A 20055-nucleotide genomic window follows, 5' to 3' on the forward strand; every position below is an offset into this window, starting at 1 on the left:
TCAAATTGCAGGGTCAAAGGCTTTAAGGTCTATGGTAGACGCATGTCCAGGCGGTCCTGCTTTGCAGCTTTGGCGCGTTTTATGAGTTCATGCATCTCTCATGGCCGCGCCAGACGCCAACGTTGGAAAAACAGAACTTTCAGCAAAATTTGCATCAGGAACTTCCTCAAGAGCAGCAGTCTTTCTTCTGAATAGCAGTCAGTGCACAAGTAGGAGAGAGGTGAATTTGTGTCTAGATTAAACGTGCGTCCAGAGCGTCACAGACGTGTGTCTCCAGCTTTTCCCCTCATAAACATAGATGTCCAACTAGAGGTTCAGCACAGTACCATTTATCCAGACTTAGGACAAGCAAGCACAGTGAGTGATTATTTTGATTTAAATTTGGATCATTCTAAATTTACATACCTTTGAACTTACTTCTTACTTATTTTTAGCAATAGCAGGTAACAGTTTTACCCCAATTACTCTTTCCAAAACGCCAAATTTACACTGGATGAAATTGTAAAAAATAAAAAAAAACATCCCTGCTCCTTATCAGCAATTAATACAAAAATGTACTAATGAATTATTTTAGCATATTTCAAAAAGATTAGATGTCACGCATACATTTGTACATTTGTATTTTGTCCATGTAAAGAAAGCATATCATAACTGCTCCCCTTTCTTTACTGTGCAGCAGAGAAATGAGCTCTTGTGAGAAACGCCTGTGTGCACGAGGTGGGCCCTTCTTCCTTCAACACATGAAAGGAGCAGGATCATTTACTCTGTCTCCACCCAAGACTCACTCCCTCATCCAGAGACCCACTCCCCCCAGCCACCCCAACAACCAGCACCAGCAGCCATGCACCAAAGTCCTGTGTTGGTCCAAAATTCCCCTGAGGAGGAAAAGTGAGCTGTCCCGCCAACACTTCCTGTACCCCGAGGCAGAACTCCCTTCACCACAACAAGAACAGAGCCACTAAAGGGTATAAGAGACATTCTTAAAACCTTAGGACAATGTTTACGCTTTCAACTTATTCTAAAAGATATTGACAGATGCTGATTTTTACACTTATTTTGTAATGAATAATCGCCAGCAAACTAACTAAACTAACTAAAGCAAAACTGTAGAACGTCATAGTGGCATTTCCTTGTTACAAACAGGTTTCAAATAATCAGTAAGTACAGAGATGTGGGTGGGGATAGGGGGTAGTTTAAGGTGCAGGACAACAGAGCTTAAGATGGAACGTCAAAAAACTGCCGCCATGTTTGTCGGAAGTGTGCTGAACGTCCATAGATATACATTTATCACTAAACCACGTCATGTTTTAATATTTTAACGCGAAGTCTAGTATTTTATATCTTAAAATCTCTATTGGTTTAACATTAGCCTGACTGACAATTCTAAAAATGTTACGACACAAAATTATTCAAACAAGCATGAATCAATCAATATACAACTTTGTGTAAACTAAAGATGAGAAAACGCCGTTGTAACAAGGTTAAACAATCATGTTGATTTTTCATATTTCCTCTTTAACGTATAATTGTCTAAATCTTTTTAAACAATTTGTAAGGAAAGTGATCATAAAAGATGTTTTTAATCCATTTCTCAATAGAATGCAATGACATTTAATTGCACAACAACATGCACATAGGAAATTAACACTTTGCTTATGCGTGGAACATACATATGCATTTTAAATCTCATTTTTGCACCTACGCCCTTTCGTTCTCAACATTGTGCCTCGAAAAAGCCAGCATGTGCAGCCGTCGTAGTGAGGAATGGTCTGTTCTCACACAGCTATCACATGGCAGGGCCTCATTGTTTCTGAGAAGAGAGATTTCCCAGGAAAAATACTGCAGCAGCTTGACATTTTGCATAATCCCACTTTTTTTTCTCAAGAATGTTGCTTAGGGACTTCTCCGGTTTGTGTGATAATCAAGCAACACGACCAAATGTTAATAGGAAATAAAAGAAAGCTATGTCTCGTGAGGATGAACAAAAAAGAGTAGAGATATTTTGGTGGTGTGTTAAGACGGTGGATATGGATAAGTGTGGGTATGATTAAGTAAAGACTAAAGATACAAATTATTGTCAGCTTTGTGCAGTGCAAAATACAAACTTCTATACGTCCAAATTGCATTACTTATTGTATGGTACAAATATTTTAAACTGCAATAGTTCAGTCGTGACAAGTGCAGATAATATGCAAATCATTGAGCGCTCTTCATGTGACATTGCCGACAGCAACATTCAAAACCGCAGGCTTCGAAGACGAACTGCAAAGCGAAATGACACAAAAGCATTCCTCACACCAAGTACCACCTAAGAATCAGAATCAGAAAAGGTTTTTTGCCGTTGTCAGTAAACACAATTCACAGGCACTGCATTAAGGAAAAAACATTTGTAGAAAAAAAAAATTAAAAGAAAGAAACTATTTGGCCCTATTTGGTCCTTTCCTGCATCAAAACATGGCAAAGAGTCTTATAATTTGATACATTGGGACAGTTTACATTGCCAAGACAAGCTAATCCATTAAAAATATTTGGTCATGGGTAAAACAGCCTTGAGCAGTAAAATGTGCATAGACATTGACTACTTATCAATAATTTTACCAATATAAATAGCACCATTTTGTAGAGTCTCTACGATTACACACACGCCTGGAAATACACCGGTTTATCAGAAGATCATGTCAGTGTTTGGTGAGACTTTATTTTCTGTTTACCGTATGTCTGCTTTTTGCCATTTGGTTTCCCTTTAATTTGCATCATCATGCAATCATCTTGTCTGATTCGCTCCAAAGTAAAGCAGTCGTGCGAGGAAGCTACACAGCGCGCACAAATATAGCCAGGACATGCAGACTCCACCCAGAGAGATTTCACATTTCTAATACAGACAAGTCGTCCAGCTCGCACCAAATCCAACTCCCCATTCCATTCCCATGACTAATCGAGAGCATCAATCCTGCTCGTGCTGCTTTTCCGAAACGTGCCAGGTGGGAGCCTCCTACTGCATATAACCAGCTTTTTCAATTTCAAATATGTGAAAAGACAAAAGGCTGAACTGAAAATTCCTGTCATTCTGCTCTGAGCGTACTCCGATCACGCTGTGTTGGTTTTGCACGGACTTTGGGTTACGGCAACGTGGGACAGAGTGCACAGAAGAGGCATTGACAAGTCATATGTTTCCACCAGCACGAGTTTGAGAAGCTTTAGGGTAAACATTAGCTGCAGTCGTTTCCCAGAGTTGACAGATTTGTAATGGCATTCCTGGCTCTCACCTTTTCCCCAGTTTTACGAGCGAACGGCACACCCACTAAAGTTCATACGTAGCTGTACGTCTTGGGTCACAATGCAAAACAAAGAGATGCATGACGATGTTGACAGCAATGAAAAAGGGTTGAGTTTCCACCTTGACGAGTTTCAATAGTTTTTACATGAGCAAGATTCCGGGTCCAAATTTAGTCGTTTTGTTCTAAGAATAGGGCTAGTTACATGAGGACGTATTCCACGTACAATTGACTACACACGCATGATTATTTATTTATTATGAGATATATATATATATATATATATATATATATATATATATATATATATATATATATATATACTGTATATATATGATTAGTCCTGATGTAGACTTGGTTTGGTCCTGTTCTAGTCCTTGTTTAGTCCTGATGTAGACTTGGTTTGGTCCTGTTCTAGTCCTTGGTTAGTCCTGATGTAGACTTGGTTTGGTCCTGTTCTAGTCCTTGTTTAGTCCTGATGTAGACTTGGTTTGGTCCTGTTCTAGTCCTTGTTTAGTCCTGATGTAGACTTGGTTTGATCCTATTCTAGTCCTTGTTTAGTCCTGATGTAGACTTGGTTTGGTCCTGTTCTAGTCCTTGTTTAGTCCTGATGTAGACTTGGTTTGGTCCTGTTCTAGTCCTTGGTTAGTCCTGATGTAGACTTGGTTTGGTCCTGTTCTAGTCCTTGGTTAGTCCTGATGTAGACTTGGTTTGGTCCTGTTCTAGTCCTTGTTTAGTCCTGATGTAGACTTGGTTTGGTCCTGTTCTAGTCCTTGTTTAGTCCTGATGTAGACTTGGTTTGGTCCTGTTCTAGTCCTTGTTTAGTCCTGATGTAGACTTGGTTTGGTCCTGTTCTAGTCCTTGTTTAGTCCTGATGTAGACTTGGTTTGGTCCTGTTCTAGTCCTTGGTTAGTCCTGATGTAGACTTGGTTTGGTCCTGTTCTAGTCCTTGTTTAGTCCTGATGTAGACTTGGTTTGGTCCTGTTCTAGTCCTTGGTTAGTCCTGATGTAGACTTGGTTTGGTCCTGTTCTAGTCCTTGTTTAGTCCTGATGTAGACTTGGTTTGGTCCTGTTCTAGTCCTTGGTTAGTCCTGATGTAGACTTGGTTTGGTCCTGTTCTAGTCCTTGTTTAGTCCTGATGTAGACTTGGTTTGGTCCTGTTCTAGTCCTTGTTTAGTCCTGATGTAGACTTGGTTTGGTCCTGTTCTAGTCCTTGTTTAGTCCTGATGTAGACTTGGTTTATTTTCAAGTTTAGTCCTTGTTCATTCCCAATTTTTATTTAGGTGGCTCATTTTGACACTAGTCTGAAGGACTTGGGAATAACCTGTTTTGTTTTGTTGTTTTGTTCACAGTTTATGAAATATGAAAACCACTCCCACACTAGTTTTATATATAAACTGTACAGCTGTGCTACAATACACTGCTAAAAACAACCACAAATACTGAATCAGCACATCTTGTTTGATAAGATGAGCGTATTTACTTTTGAGAACTGCAAAGTCATGGAGCCTTTTACACAACACCATCATATAACACGGATCCAGTGGCTTGTGTAAAACATCAGAGTGCATCTGAGAGTGCATCTGATAGTGGTGATGATGCAGACACGCTTATTCAGGCTTTCCCTCATTAGAAACATTTGACAACAGGGTTTACAGGTTTTCAAATGTTTCCATGTCTGACAAAGAAGTGGCTGATAACAGGTTTGTCATTAGGGATGGTTATATTGAATGATCAGAAGGCATGTAGATGTGTTTTTGTGAATATTTTGAGCCTTGGTGCATGATAAGTAAAGCGGAGTGGAGAGTTGTATGTACGTGCTTATGAATGGATGTATGTTGAGTTCAGAAGAGTATTTGTATTATCTAACCCAATGTAAAATGTGTTATTCTGTATATGATTTGTGGTCTACATACATTTTATCTGAATTTCTAGTATTTACACCAACCTCCTCAGGGAACTATTAGCATTCGTGCAATAACCTGGCACCAGCATCTTGCCTCTGACACTTGGTTAGTGAAAGTCACCTGTATAATTCTCTGGAAAAAAACAAAACATCGGAAAATTCTCCATGGAGTTAGATTAGGTTTTATGCATGGATCATGCATACTTACTCCTGCTATGACAGAAATAGTCAACAATTAGTGAATGGGCGTAGCCCATTCACTAATTGTTGACGCCCATTCACTAATTGTTGACAACAGCAGCGCGAAGCGCTGCATTCCTCCAAAAACCCTCCTGGCATCGTCCCGTACGCGAGAATCCATGCCGCAGGCATGGGCCATGCTTGTATCTGCTCAAATCAATGGAAGTCTATGGGGAGTGGGCGGGGCATCCCGACGGAATAGGGAGTGACGAGCGCGTAAACGCTCGTAATGATGATTCCACCCCATGGCGGCATCGGGAAGGCTTAGAGCTTTCAAACGATGTATAATTTGTTGTTATAGTGGAAACGGCTATATTGTTTTTGCTAAAAATATTATTATTATTTTTCTTGTTCTTCATCGCTTTGAACTCTAATTTGACCCCGTGAACATGCTCAAAAACTTACCAAACTTTGCCCAAAATTCAGAATCGGCGAAAAATTTTGTTTTTTCTGGGCCATTTTTTTTTTCCTAAAAAAATGGCGCGACAGCGCCACCGACAAAAGTCAAAATACATTGCGCCTATGGGAGACGCCCCGAGGTCAACTTTGTCGTAAAGCTACGAAATTCGGAACACGCATTCCTCTTGTGAGGACAAAAAACAAATATTATTGTGGCCACGCCCCCAGACTTACCCTATGGCCGCCATCTTCCTTTGAAAATGAAAACACGCTGTGTTAGCCATTTTGTTCACGTCAAATTGTTGACAACAGCAGCGCGAAGCGCTGCATTCCTCCAAAAATCCTCCTGGCATTGTCCTGTACGCGAGAATCCATGCCGCAGGCATGGGCCATGCTTGTATCTGCTCAAATCAATGGAAGTCTATGGGGAGTGGGCGGGGCATCCCGACGGAATGGGGAGTGACGAGCGCGTAAGCGCTCGTAATGATGATTCCACCCCATGGCGGCATGGGGAAGGCTTAGAGCTTTCAAACGATGTATAATTTGTTGTTATAGTGGAAACGGCTATATTGTTTTTGCTAAAAATATTATTATTTTTAGGCCCGAGCGCCACAAGCTGGCGAGAGGCCTATTAATCTTGTAAGGCCGTGCGAAGCACGGCTGCGAAAGTGCGCACGTAGTGCGCACGAAATCGAGCGCGAAGCGCTCGCCCACTTCCAAACTATCACTAACGCACTCCTTCACTCATGCACGCCCCGTGCATACTAATTAGTAGTAGGAAAATGGAACATTACCGTTGTAAACGGGCGAAGCCCGTGCAAAAGTGCGCACTAAACGAGCACTTTACATTGAGATGACGACCGCTTCGCGGTCGTCATCCCCATATAAAGCACTCATTTGCGCTAAGTAGCTCACGAATACGTTCCCCATCTCTTGCATGTTCCGTGCATATAAGCATGTAATGCAAAAATTGAACATTATTACTGTATAGAGGGCCAAAAACACAAAGTGGGCGGAGCCCACTCAAAATTAACGAAAGTACCCGTCAGTGACCAGGGACCCACACCATGAGGTAGGAAAGCGCGAGCGCTTTCCGAAAATGTATAGTTTATGATATTTGAAAAATGGGAAACATTGTTTTCGCATCGGAATATTATTCTTTCTTCTTCTTCTTCTTCTTCTCGGGACCAACCCCCCTATTTTTCACCCAGTGAACATTGACGAAAAGTCACAAAAATGTTCACACCTCTAAAAATCGTGCCTCTCTACATTCTGGCTATTTCCCTTTTCTAAAATAAAAAAATTGGCGCGTCAGCGCCCCCAAATGTACCAAAAATGCATTGAGAGATGGGAAATGACCCAAAAAAAATCTGATCGTAGAATCATGAAATTTGGCGCAGAGGTAGATGGTGACAAGAGAAGTAAAAAATATTATTACGGCAACGCCGTCCGCCCAACCAAATGTCGGCCATATTGCTTAAAAAATGGCTAAACATGACTTCGGAGTTTTTCCAAACGTCGTACTTTTACGAACTCCTCCCAGGGCGTTGGCCCTAAAAAGCTGAAATTTGGTGAAAATGCTACTGAGGAGTGGGACATCAAAAGTTATTCAAATTACATTGATACCTCTCACGGTCTCTGTGCGGCGAAGCCGCAAACTGTAGCTAGAATTTCAGAAATCTCCCATATTTAAAATTTCTGCCGTTTGCGCAGATAAAGTCCGAATTGCGTCAAATTAGAATCAGTTGTTAAACTCTTTGCCCTAAACCTACTTGAAGTGAAATAAATTCATTTGGCGCCACAGCGCCCCCTACAGATTTTATATGGAGGTTAAATGTTTAGTTTTGCGAAATTATATGAAATTTTACACACAACTCAATTTTAGCATCCCCATCAAAAAAGTCAATGAGACCCATGTCATAATTGTTATGGCGTTGCCGTAACGATGACCGAAACCTTTCATGTTATTCCAATGGGGAAATCGCCAGAACATGTTTACACTTTAGACTTTCACAAACTCCTCCCAGGGCGTCAGCCCTATTAACCTGAAATTTGGTGGGACTCATCTTCAGGGGTGGACCATCAAAAGTTATCCACATTTTTATTCAAAGAGTCACGGTGTCTGTGCGGCAAAGCCGCACATTTTGCCAAGAATTCAAAATAAAATAGCTTTTTGATGGTAAAACAAAGGGGAGAAGATGTGACAGCGTCACAGATTCAGCAGTAGGCGTAATAAAAGGACAATTGGGGCGCGTTAGCGCCCCCTCCTCTTGCGGCGTGGCGGCGGTGTGGCGGCGGCGTGGCGAGGACCGATCATTGCCGCTTGCGGCTATATTTATTATTATTTTTCTTGTTCTTCTGCTTTTTGAGCTCTAATTTGACCCCCTGAACATGCTCAAAAACTCACCAAACTTTGCCCAAAATTCAGAATCGGCGAAAAATTTGATTTTTTCTGGGCCATTTTTTTTTTCGTTAAAAAATGGCGCGACAGCGCCACCGACAAAAGTCAAAATACATTGCGCCTATGGGAGACGCCCCGAGGTCAACTTTGTCGTAGAGCTACGAAATTCGGGACACACATTCCTCTCGTGAGGACAAAAAAAAAAATATCATTGTGGCCACGCCTCCAGACTTACCCTATGCCCGCCATCTTCCTTTGAAAATGAAAACAAGCTGTGTTAGCCATTTTGTTCACGTCAAACTTTGACGAACTCCTCCTAGGGCGTTTTGCCCACCGACTTCAAAATCGGCGTACGTCCTCTGGACAAGTGGGGCATCTAAAGTTATTCAATTTTTTGAGATACCTTTTACGGTCTGTGTGCGGCGCGGCCGCAAAGTTGGACAACTTATTTTGGAATATTGCAGATCTAAAAATTGCTCCCTTTTGATCAAAACCAGTCCGATTAGGACCAAATTTGAATCAGTTGTTAAACTTTCTAGTTTGGCCGCGATGGCGCCCCCTACAGAGTGACCTTTAAATTAACATTGAAGGTCAAAAATTAGTTTTACCAAAATTGTCTAAACTTTACCCAAAATTCTATTTTGCCGTCCCGATCACAAAAGCCAATCACAAAAATGCCTAAATTTTTACGGCGTAGTCGTAGCGATGACAGAAACCTCCCATGTTATCCCTATGGGAAAACCGCAAAATCTCTCAAATTACCACATTTTTATGTTTTACACTTTAACGAACTCCTCCTAGTGCGTTTTGCCCACCAACCTCAAAATCGGTGTACGTCCTCTAGACAAGTGGGGCATCTAAAGTTATCCAAATTTTAAGGATAACATTTACGGTCTCTGTGCGACGGAGCCGTAAACGTTTCCCAGAATTCTGACTATTTGGCCTTCAGAGTGGCCTATAAACAATATAGTTTTTCCAAATGACATGATATTTTGAAAAAAATTCTAATTTGCCATCCTGATCATAAAAGTATGAGAGCCAAAGTCATATTTTGTACAGCGTAACCGTAGCGATGACAGAAACATCCCATGTTATCCTTATGGAAAAATCGCAGAATCGCTCAAATCACCACATTTTTACGCTTCACACTTTAATGAACTCCTCCTAGGGCGATTGTCCGATCAAGTTCATATTTGGAGAATATCATCTACACAAGTGGGGCATCAAAACGTATCCATATTTTGATTCTAAGTGCTACAGTCTCTGTGTGGCGGACCCGCAAATATATGTCAGAAATGGGAAAACCGCGATATCTCTAAAATGACCACATTTTTATGCTTCACACTTTAATGAACTCCTCCCAGGGCGATTGTCCGATCAAACTCATGTTTGGGGAAAATCATCTACACAAACGGGGCATCAAAAGTTATCCATATTTTTGTTTTAAGTGCTACGGTCTCTGTGTGGCTGACCCGCAAATATATGTCACAAATGGGAAAACAGCGGAATCTCTAAAATGACCACATTTTTACGCTTCACACTTTAACAAACTCCTCCTAGGGCGATTGTCCGATCAAGTTCATATTTGGGGAAAATCATCTACACAAGCGAGGCATCAAAAGTTATCCATATTTTGATTCTAAGTGCTACGGTCTCTGTGTGGCTGACCCGCAAATATATGTCACAAATGGGTAAACAGCAAAATCTCTCAAATTACCACATTTTTATGTTTTACACTTTAACAAACTCCTCCTAGTGCGTTTTGCCCACCGACTTCTAAATCGATGTACGTCCTCTAGACATGTGGGGCATCTAAAGTTATCCAAATTTTAAGGATAACTTTTACGGTTTCTGTGCGACGGAGCCACAAACGTTACCCAGAATTTGGACTATTTGGCCTTCAGAGTGGCCTATAAACAATAAAGTTTTTTCCAAATAACATGACATTTTGCACTAAATTCTAAATTGCCATCCTGATCATAAAATTATGACAGCAAAAGTCATATTTTGTACGGCGTAACCGTAGCGATGACAGAAACATCCCATGTTATCCTTATGGGAAAATCGTAGAATTGCTCAAATCACCACATTACGCTTCAAACTTTAACAAACTCCTCCTAGGGCGATTGCCCGATCAAGCTCATATTTGAAGAATATCATCTACACAAACGGGGCATCAAAACTGATCCATATTTTGATTCTAAGTGCTACGGTCTCTGTGTGGCTGACCCGCAAATATATGTCCGAAATGGGAAAACAGCGAAATCTCTAAAATGACCACATTTTTACGCTTCACACTTTAACGAACTCCTCCTAGGGCGATTGCCCGATCAAGCTCATATTTGGGGAAAATCATCTACACAAACGGGGCATCAAAAATTATCCATATTTTGATATTAAGTGGTACGGTCTCTGTGCCGTGGAGCTGCAAATATACTGTCACAAATGGGAAAACGCCAAATCTTTGAAATGTTCACATTTACGCTTCACACTTTAACAAACTCCTCCGTGGGCAATAGCTCGATCAAGCTTTACTTTGGGAAATATCATCTACACAAGCGGGGCATCAAAAGTTATCCATATTTATATTCCAAGTGCTACGGTCTCTGTGCGGCGGCGCAGCAAATTTGACTGACACAGGTGTTCATTTGCACTGGATTGGCCATGTCCAATGTGTCGCCGTCTGTCAAGTTCTTTTTTAATTCAACACAATAAGGGCGCCATCTTTATCGAAGAAGTCGAAAGCGCAGAGTCGGAAGGCCGGCGGCCCGCGAGGGCCGTTGGATGCCGCTTGCGGCTTTAATATTCTTTCTTCTTTCTTCTTCTCGGGACCAACCCCCCTATTTTTCACCCAGTGAACATTGACGAAAAGTCACAAAAATTTGCACACCTCTAAAAATCGTGCCTCTCTACATTCTGGCTATTTCCCTTTTCTAAAATAAAAAAAATTGGCGCGTCAGCGCCCCCAAATGTACCAAAAATGCATTGAGAGATGGGAAATGACCCAAAAAAAATCTGATCGTAGAATCATGAAATTTGGCGCAGAGGTAGATGGTGACAAGAGAAGTAAAAAATATTATCACGGCAACGCCGTCCGCCCAACCAAATGTCGGCCATATTGCTTCAAAAATGGCTAAACATGACTTCGGAGTTTTTCCAAACGTCGTACTTTTACGAACTCCTCCCAGGGCGTTGGCCCTAAAAAGCTGAAATTTGGTGAAAATGCTACTGAGGAGTGGGACATCAAAAGTTATCCAAATTACATTGATACCTGTCACGGTCTCTGTGCGGCGAAGCCACAAACTGTAGCAAGAATTTCAGAAATCTCCCAAATTTAACATTTCTGCCGTTTGCGCAGATAAAGTCCGAATTGTGTCAAATTAGAATCAGTTGTTAAACTCTTTGCCCTAAACCTACTTGAAGTGAAATAAATTAATTTGGAGCCACAGCGCCCCCTACAGATTTTATATGGAGGTTAAATATTTAGTTTTGCAAAATTATATGAAATTTGACACACAACTCAATTTTGGCATCCCCATCAAAAAAGTCAATGAGACCCATATCATAATTGTTATGGCTTTGCCGTAACGATGACCGAAACCTTCCATGTTATTCCAATGGGGAAATCGCCAGAACATGTTTATACTTTAGACTTTCACAAACTCCTCTTAGGGCGTCAGCCCTATTAACCTGAAATTTGGTGAGACTCATCTTCAGGGGTGGACCATCAAAAGTTATCCACATTTTTATTCAAAGAGTCACGGTGTCTGTGCGGCAAAGCCGCACATTTTGCCAAGAATTCAAAATAAAATTGCTTTTTGATGGTAAAACAAAGGGGAGAAGATGTGACAGCGTCACAGATTCAGCAGTAGGCGTAATAAAAGGACAATTGGGGCGCGTTAGCGCCCCCTCCTCTTGCGGCGTGGCGGCGGCGTGGCGGCGGCATGGCGGCGGCGTGGCGAGGGCCGATCATTGCCGCTTGCGGCTATATTTCTTCTTATTCTGTAGTTTTTATGTGACTATTGGTCAGTATTTAAAACCGAGAACAAAGACAAACGATTACGAGACAGATCTGAATATGGCTGATCAATTCACTTTTACTGAATATACTTACTAAATTAAGAATTAACTAACCTTTTATAATCAGTACAAAGGGTTAATAGCAATATATACGTGCTTTGGCTCGATATTAATCCTCTAATATAAACATATTGCTCATTCAATTGTTGAAATTTGTCATATCTACAAATTATACACTCAAACACCGAGCACAGAGTTAATAATAATAATAATAATAATAATAATAATAATAATAATAACTTTTATTTATATAGCGCTTTTCAGTGACCCAAAGACGCTGAACATATATAAAAAAGGGGGGGTATTTACAGACAGGGGGGGACAACACGTACAGAACACATTAATATACAGATAAAATGAACAAGACAGAAGAAGTAGAGAGAAAAAGATGGGGATGTAACAGGGGGTAGAAGAGTAGGCAATGGGGTAGAGGAGGCTAGGGGTAGGGGAGGTCATAAGCTTGGGTGAAGAGGTATGTTTTTAGGCGGGATTTGAATGTTGTGAGTGAGGGAGAGTGGCGGACAGGTTGGGGGAGGGAGTTCCAGAGTCGGGGTGCTGTTCGGGAGAATGCTCTGTCGCCAAAAGTTTTGAGTCGGGATGTTGGTGCAGTCAGGGTGAGAGAGGAGGAGGATCGGAGAGCTCGGGAGGGGCGGTGGGGGATGAGGAGTTAACTTTAGAAGTCAATAAACATGCTAAAATGTTGTTATATAGTTTCTTAACTGCAAATTAAAAACAATAGAAGGCAAACCTGTCGCTCAACCATAAAAAAAGGTTAACTGACACGCTACACTGGGTGACCAAAAAGCAATTATTACATTTCAACAAGTGCATATGATCGCTAAGTGGATAGAAATGATACATAAATTGCTTTCTTTTAGCGGTCAGGTTGGCACGGGTTGGCAGATCTGGAGGCGAACCCGAGCAAATATTGCATATTACACTTATGCATGTAGTGATGACATAGAGAGCTCGGTGCTACTTCTGTATTTCTTTCTTGTCTTTTCAACTTCTTTTCCACAAACGGACACTTGACTGATATAAAACTGCGTAAGTATTTACCACAGATACTGTCCCATCAAACGTTGATGGGAACATTTGTCACAAGCACTTTAATTATCCCCCTTTGAGTGGCTTTGAGTGGCTTTGAGTGGCTATGAGTGGCTTGAGTTTTGTCATTCAAACTAACCTCACATTGTGTTTGAATATCTTGCAGGGTCAAAGTTAATAATCGCAACCGTAACTCCACTTCCTACAGCAAAACCCCATCCTCTAATGACCATGTGTCCCTGGTCGGAGCCACGGCTAAAAACAATGCTGGACCGTTGTGCTAATGGCGCTGTATTCAACATCACAGGCGGACGCACGTTTTACGACACATGCGCTGCTAATTAGTGACATTGAAATGCACAGGGGAGAGTGAGATGCGCAGATGTCAGGAGGTGGATTAAGTCTCCTTGAATGCATCATGGTGTGTTCGAAGACTGTGGGGGACTATTGATTTCACAGTGGTAGATCTAATCACAGAAAGAGGGGAAGGTGGCGGGGGAGATAGAGGCTCCTCAGTGCGGCTTATCTAAAACGGTTCAGTCCTGGTAACATAGTCAGTGGTGACCCTTGACCTCTGGCCCCTGAGCTTCCTCTGAACTCAGAAGAAGAGTGTCCGGGCTGTTTGATTTTGGGGCAAAGTTAACGTGCCTAAACCCTGTAACCCCAGTGAGCGATTAATTTGCAAATGAGTCTGTGGAGGAGTGAGGTCAAAAAACAAAAACTATACAGAGCAGCCGAATGGCCTAGAGGGTAAGGTCACAGCACATATACAGCAGAGAGCAAGATGCCTGTCTCGGTTAGTTAAATTGATTAGTGGTGCTGACAAACTTAACAATTGTCCCTTTAACGTCTCTGTCTTTACCACATTTCACGCATTTAAACTTTCAAGACCAATACATTTGAGGCGAGACACTGGAAGTGAATAGGAAAAAATCTTACATTTAGAGATATTAATTTGAGGCATTCTATGTGTAAAAATTGCCAAAATATGCACATATTGGGGAAAAGTGGATAGAGCCAGGTCTAAAGTTCCTACTTAAATTTGTTGACATATTAGAGAGAGAAACTATACAGAGGGAATTTTAATCTTGGTTCCTTTTTGAGTAAACCAGATTTTACTGAAAATGTATGCAAAATTCCAATTGCGCCTTCTTTTTTGAGGGTTAAATGTTTTATAAATCCCATGTCCCATGGGACATTTTAACATGGATTAGTAAAAATATATTTATAATATAATATTATATATCGTTGTTTTCACATATGACTTATATGATTTATATGAAGTTTATATGAAGAGAGAGCAAACTGACCAAAACAAAACTAAATATAGATTGAAAAACTAAAAAAAAAGGCTGTCTCTGTGAAATCAATATTTTGACTTGACTTTTGGACTTTTAAAATCCAGTGGTTAAATTTAGATTCAGTTGAAAGATGCCGCAATTCTCTTTTGCTGCTTCTTATCTGTTGCACCAGTCCTTGGGAACAGAGCCCAGTATGACCTTTGACCCCCTTGTCCCCGACTCTTGCATCTGAAGCTCTAAACTGTGGTGGACTTTATTTACACTCAGCTCTACACAGACAAAGACAGAAAGAGAGACAAATCACTGTGACTGAGGGGGACTCTCTTACACCCACTAAAGTTAATCAGACAGTCACCTCCTGTTTATTTATCCAGTACATTTGACAACAGGGGCGGCTGACGTAGTGTTGGAGAGGAGGCGGCAAGGTAAACATGCGCTGCAGCCCACGTCAGCCCAAAGTGCAGGATAGAAGTTTGCGAACAAGAGGGGACGTGGTTCATTGAAAAAGTACCGGTAAAAGCAAGTTGTGCAAATGTAAAGTAAGGGCTTCGTAATAGCTGGTCAGCACAATGTGTCTAAACTGGATGCAAATACATGCATAATTCAAACGTGCAGTTACAAGAGTTATAAGCTGCAAAAATAAAACACAAGCTAATTCCTGTGATGCTAAATTTTCCCCAAAAACCATGTTTCCACTGGTTCATTTTGGAGTAGATCGCTATGGAGCAAATGGTTTCCCATTGTCTGAAGAACTGGTCTATTTAAGCAATCCAAAGGGGGTGTGAGCAGTCTAGCTTCCATTGACCTCATAAACCGTTATATCTCCAGTGAAGGTAACATGCTAACTACATGTTAAGCCAACAGATGTCAAAATAATATCAAAAATGTTATATTTCCAGTGCAATAAGCATCCTTTATCAGCCAAACCCACTGCATTACATACGAGACATTCAATTATGGTGAAGCGGGACAGAGAAGTGAAAAAAATGCTGACAAGAAAACAAAACAAAAAATAATCTTACAGGGCAAATACAGTAATTTGTTCGAGTGGATAAAATAATAAAATACATTTGCATAAATTGACTATACGATTAATATGACTATAGTTTGTGATCTTAAAAGTTGTAATCACTTTCATATTGACTTGCAATCATAAGCATACAGTACATGGACTGAATGACCCAAAGTAATAGCACAGTAACATTTCCTGTCCATACACCTTCTGGCGCTTCTTGTTATCTACAGTGCAGCTCTTTATGATAGATCATGAATTCATTACACTAAAGATATTGCTTGTAATAAAATAGGGAGTGTGCAAACATAACTCCTGGGTCAGGTTGAACTGACAGTCATCGTTTAGGAATTACACCAATGCATTTGAAAGGCACTTCCCAGGAACTGCAAGAAAAGACAAGAAAACGATACGTGGGCAAGTTTCCTGTGTGCTGAGGTCGACCTTTGCCACAGGAGCAGGTGAATGGTTGGAATTCTTGAGGAGTTAATCATCCCGAACTGTCTCGCTCCAGTTTAGAGGCGGGTCCTGTTCTGCTCCTGGTTTAGTCCTTTGTCTTGTCTAGATTAGTGCCAAATGTAGGCTTAGTGTTATCGCAATTGTGATGTAGTTAACGTGCACACAAAAACTGAAATTAATTAATAAATGAAATGTTAATTAGGGCTGAACGATTTTGTTTTTTTAATTTTTTTTCTGCCAAACAATGCGAAAAGATTTGTAGATATGTTTTAATTGGATAGTGTTGAAAATGCGCATTTTAAACCCAGGGGCATTAACATTTGAGAGAATGGTAATAAGGGAGAAAGGCTAAATTTGTGTCTAGAGGTCTAAACTCTATAAAAGCATTTATTTATTTATTTATTTATTTTTTAACAGTTTTTAAATTCTGTTTTTTAATGTGTCAAATGTGTCACTATTTAAATTGCAATTTTGATTTCAATGTGCTATATCTTGCAGCCCTAATGTTCACCATCAGCTTTTGTTACCAGAGTAGAGTAACACAAGCCAATGAAAGTACACACCTACATATATACAAAGAATAAGACATGTTTCAGAGCAAATGTTAATCCCCCCAAAAAAACAATTCTGTCAAAAAAACGAGTCAAGAAAATGAAATCAAACTCTAACCCCCCTTAACACTCCCTGTGTCTATAACCCAGGCCCAAAGGACAGGACAGCAGTGTGGTCAAACTACTTCACCCAGGGACAGTCTCTGCAGAACCAAGAGTCCCACCACATTAACTCAAAACATATAATTTTTTACATTACACTTTATCTGCGCTTGCCTGATGAAACTGATGAGTAAATTGAAACAGAAAGTCAAATGTCTGTAACCTAAACCAACCATCATTCAAACCAAGCCAAATTAACACATTTCCTTGAAAGAAAGAACACAGACGCAGGTGAACACGAAATGGAAAAAAGCAGATAAACAAAAAACAACCAGTGATGATGACTTAATTTGGTGAACCAACAGACTTAGTGAAACAAAGCTAGCGGTAGCCTCAGCATAAACCAGAAGTAGTTATGTTTTAACTTTAGCTTTAGCCCCATCTCAGCCACACAAATTTTGAATTACAATTAAAAACAATTGTCAAACTGCAGAGGTTGCTCTAATGATTCAAAGTACTCTTCAGGTACAATTGAAATGTGATGTATCAAGAAGCATAAGTTATGTTTGTGGGATGTCAGCTGCTCTATTGTACCCCTGTGAGCCAGGACCTCTGGCTGGAAAGGCAGACCGCCAACAACAGACGTTCAGAAGTGATCCGATCTAGGGGACTCAGGCCACTCGAAATGTGGCTCAACAGTCAATAGTGTACTGAAAAGTGACTGAGCATTTGAAAAGGGTCTTTTATTATTCATAAACATTGGACTGAGGCACGACAATCTGTCTTCAACACTGAAATTACATTTTACTTCAAAACTGTATCTCTGACTTGAACACCTGCAATGGAAATGATGGTGGATACCTGTGGAATGCACATTTGGCTGCAGCAAAAAAAAAGCAATAACATGGATGTAACATAGAGCTGGATGACAGGGACTGTGCAAGGACTGGTCTGAAACAACATTGGACATTTACAAAACGGACACATTTACCTTACAGATTGGACACTTATTCTTTTTGTTTTTGTCACCCTCCTGTTCTGTTTATCTTTATTTGTGTTGAACAACTTGTCCTTGCTGGTAATATTTCCCGCCCAAAATTTTCCATTCTCTTGCACTGGCCAGGAAGAGATGTTAAAATAGCATGTAACACATAAGCCGTAACACTATCAGCACGTTTTCTAGCTGCACATCTCTCTGTTATAGTGGGCAATTTGACCTGGATCACACTGTTCTTGTGTGTTTCCCTCTGCTCCCGGAGTTCTTAGGAAATGTGTGTGCATGAGTCACATGTCGAGAACACGCAGGAGCTCAAACACGTGTGGCTGTGTGTGGCTGTGTGTGGCTCTGCAGGAGGCCCACACTGCAGAGATTATACACAGGCCACAGGAAAACTGCACTGACTAAAAAAGGACTCGAACAGGACCAAGAGTTATAAAGCAGGGGTTATACATGCACAGCTCACTGCACAATAAAACACACAACTCATTAACTAATATGAAGCAGATATATTAGTTATAGCATTATAAATGATTGGAACTCACAACATCAAAGCTGTGAGTAGTGCTGCATATGTGCAGACTCTTTACCACCGAGCCACATCGCAGTGTAATTATTATGGTCTACAGGAGAACACTCGTAGCCCTGGATGAATTGCTCGGTGTGCATTCAAAAATGTAACAGAAACACACAATAATTGTATTATTACAATTTATTTATTACAAATTCTAATCATTACAAGCACATTTCTGTAAGATATGGGCTAGTTAATCTATGCTTTGATTAATTCCATGTAATCTTTATTTCTATATCTTTATAGAAAGAACAACAAGAGGATGTTGTACCACAGAATCAACATAAAACATATGCCAAGACTACACTTGTAATTTTTGCCTCTCAGTAAGAAGGACCTTGGATCGATTCCCACGCGGTGCATATGGGGCCTTTCTGTCTGGAGTTTGCATGTTCTCCCATGTCTGGGTTTTCCACAATCTTAAACACAATGGAAATAAAATCCTCCAGCGTGTTCCGGGCATTGCTCTTGAGTCCTGACAGACCTGTTGCCCCAGCGGCTAAAAGCCAGATCCACATCGGCAATAAAAAGATTTCTAATTAACTTTCACTTCCAATAGTTAACCTTTGCTGTGTTCATGCAAGAACAATATATAGTTGAAGAGCACTTGAGCACACAGAGTCATCACAGAGCTATAAATCATTTACAAGAGAATAGCACTTCTGACGTCACCCAAACGTAAGCGTCACTGCGGAGAAGTCGGTAAGAGAGTTTGTTTTGAGTATTGTTAAAGAGGTTTATGACGTACCTAAGGCATTCAGGCTTTGTTCATGGGCCGATAGTTCAAGTTTGAAACGGAGCAGGCGCTACTTTGATTAAGACACAATCATTACCGTTTCGATTTGAGAAGTTGTAAAGAAAGGAAAAGTTCCCTTTCTACATGAACTAGTTCAGTTCATAGTTCACATTTTTTTTAAATGAACTAGTTCAGTTCATAATTCAAAATTTTGAACTAAGTTCACAGCTCAAAAAAAAAAAAAAAAATTTTTTTTTCAATATTATGCTATAAAGTTTCTAAATTATTTCCACAGCCCAACTACAACCACAGGCAGCAATTATTTTATTAGTTCAATGCTGAAACTATGTGTCAGATTTCATCTTCATATAAAATTTTGAATCCTTACCCAGGATTTACATTCACATTAAAGGGACAGACTTCCCCAGAGGCAAAATTTGCACAGAAATGTTAGATTGTTCCCATCCTCACCGACCTTATCATAAAACTCACTTAACTGGTCGTAGGGCGACTCCTTGCTGCTCTGTTGCTGTCGCGTCCGTGCTGCTTTTTGTTTTGATGCGCATGCACAGTGCGACACGCAAAATCTTTGTCTGCGCTGTTGGCCTCTACAACTTCGGAGCTCTCACATTTGACAGGCATAGGATCTGGTGTTTTTCGCCTGAAAGTCTCTAGAAATCTGACACTTTATTGAAACAAAATTAAAAAGAGTGAACGTGCCGTTCACAGACACCAGAAAGAACGCGTTCACATTATTGTTCGTCGGCAGTAATACAGTGCGTTCAGTTCACGTTGACCACAATTATGAACGCGTTCATGAACTTTGCTGTAGTCAACTAAATATTTTCTTACTTGACTGAAGTCATCTGTATCGGTTAGTTGAGATGTGGTGTTGCCAAAAGCTCTCAAAACTATGAACTATCTCATTGAACTGGGCAAATATCTGACCTGAACTGCACTCACAAAATCACAAGA

General features: G+C 40.5%; 1 protein-coding gene across 2 annotated transcripts in view; it reads right to left on the reverse strand.

Moving 5' to 3' along the window:
• Positions 1–20055, reverse strand: part of gng12b (guanine nucleotide binding protein (G protein), gamma 12b) — a 52732-nt gene that overhangs the window by 17964 nt on the left and 14713 nt on the right. The window contains exon 1 of one of the 2 annotated variants that reach the window (XM_072438461.1): positions 3267–3374. The exons of the other annotated variant lie outside the window; for it this stretch is intronic. The gene's annotated coding sequence lies outside the window, so the exon portion shown is untranslated. Of the gene's footprint in view, positions 1–3266; positions 3375–20055 lie in introns of those variants that run through there. 2 annotated transcript variants of the gene reach the window in all.

This window comes from Eucyclogobius newberryi, unplaced genomic scaffold (assembly GCF_026437365.1).
Source record: "Eucyclogobius newberryi isolate DKJ021-1_F unplaced genomic scaffold, fEucNew1.0.hap1 SCAF_9, whole genome shotgun sequence".
Classification (NCBI taxonomy): Eukaryota; Metazoa; Chordata; class Actinopteri; order Gobiiformes; family Gobiidae; genus Eucyclogobius; species Eucyclogobius newberryi.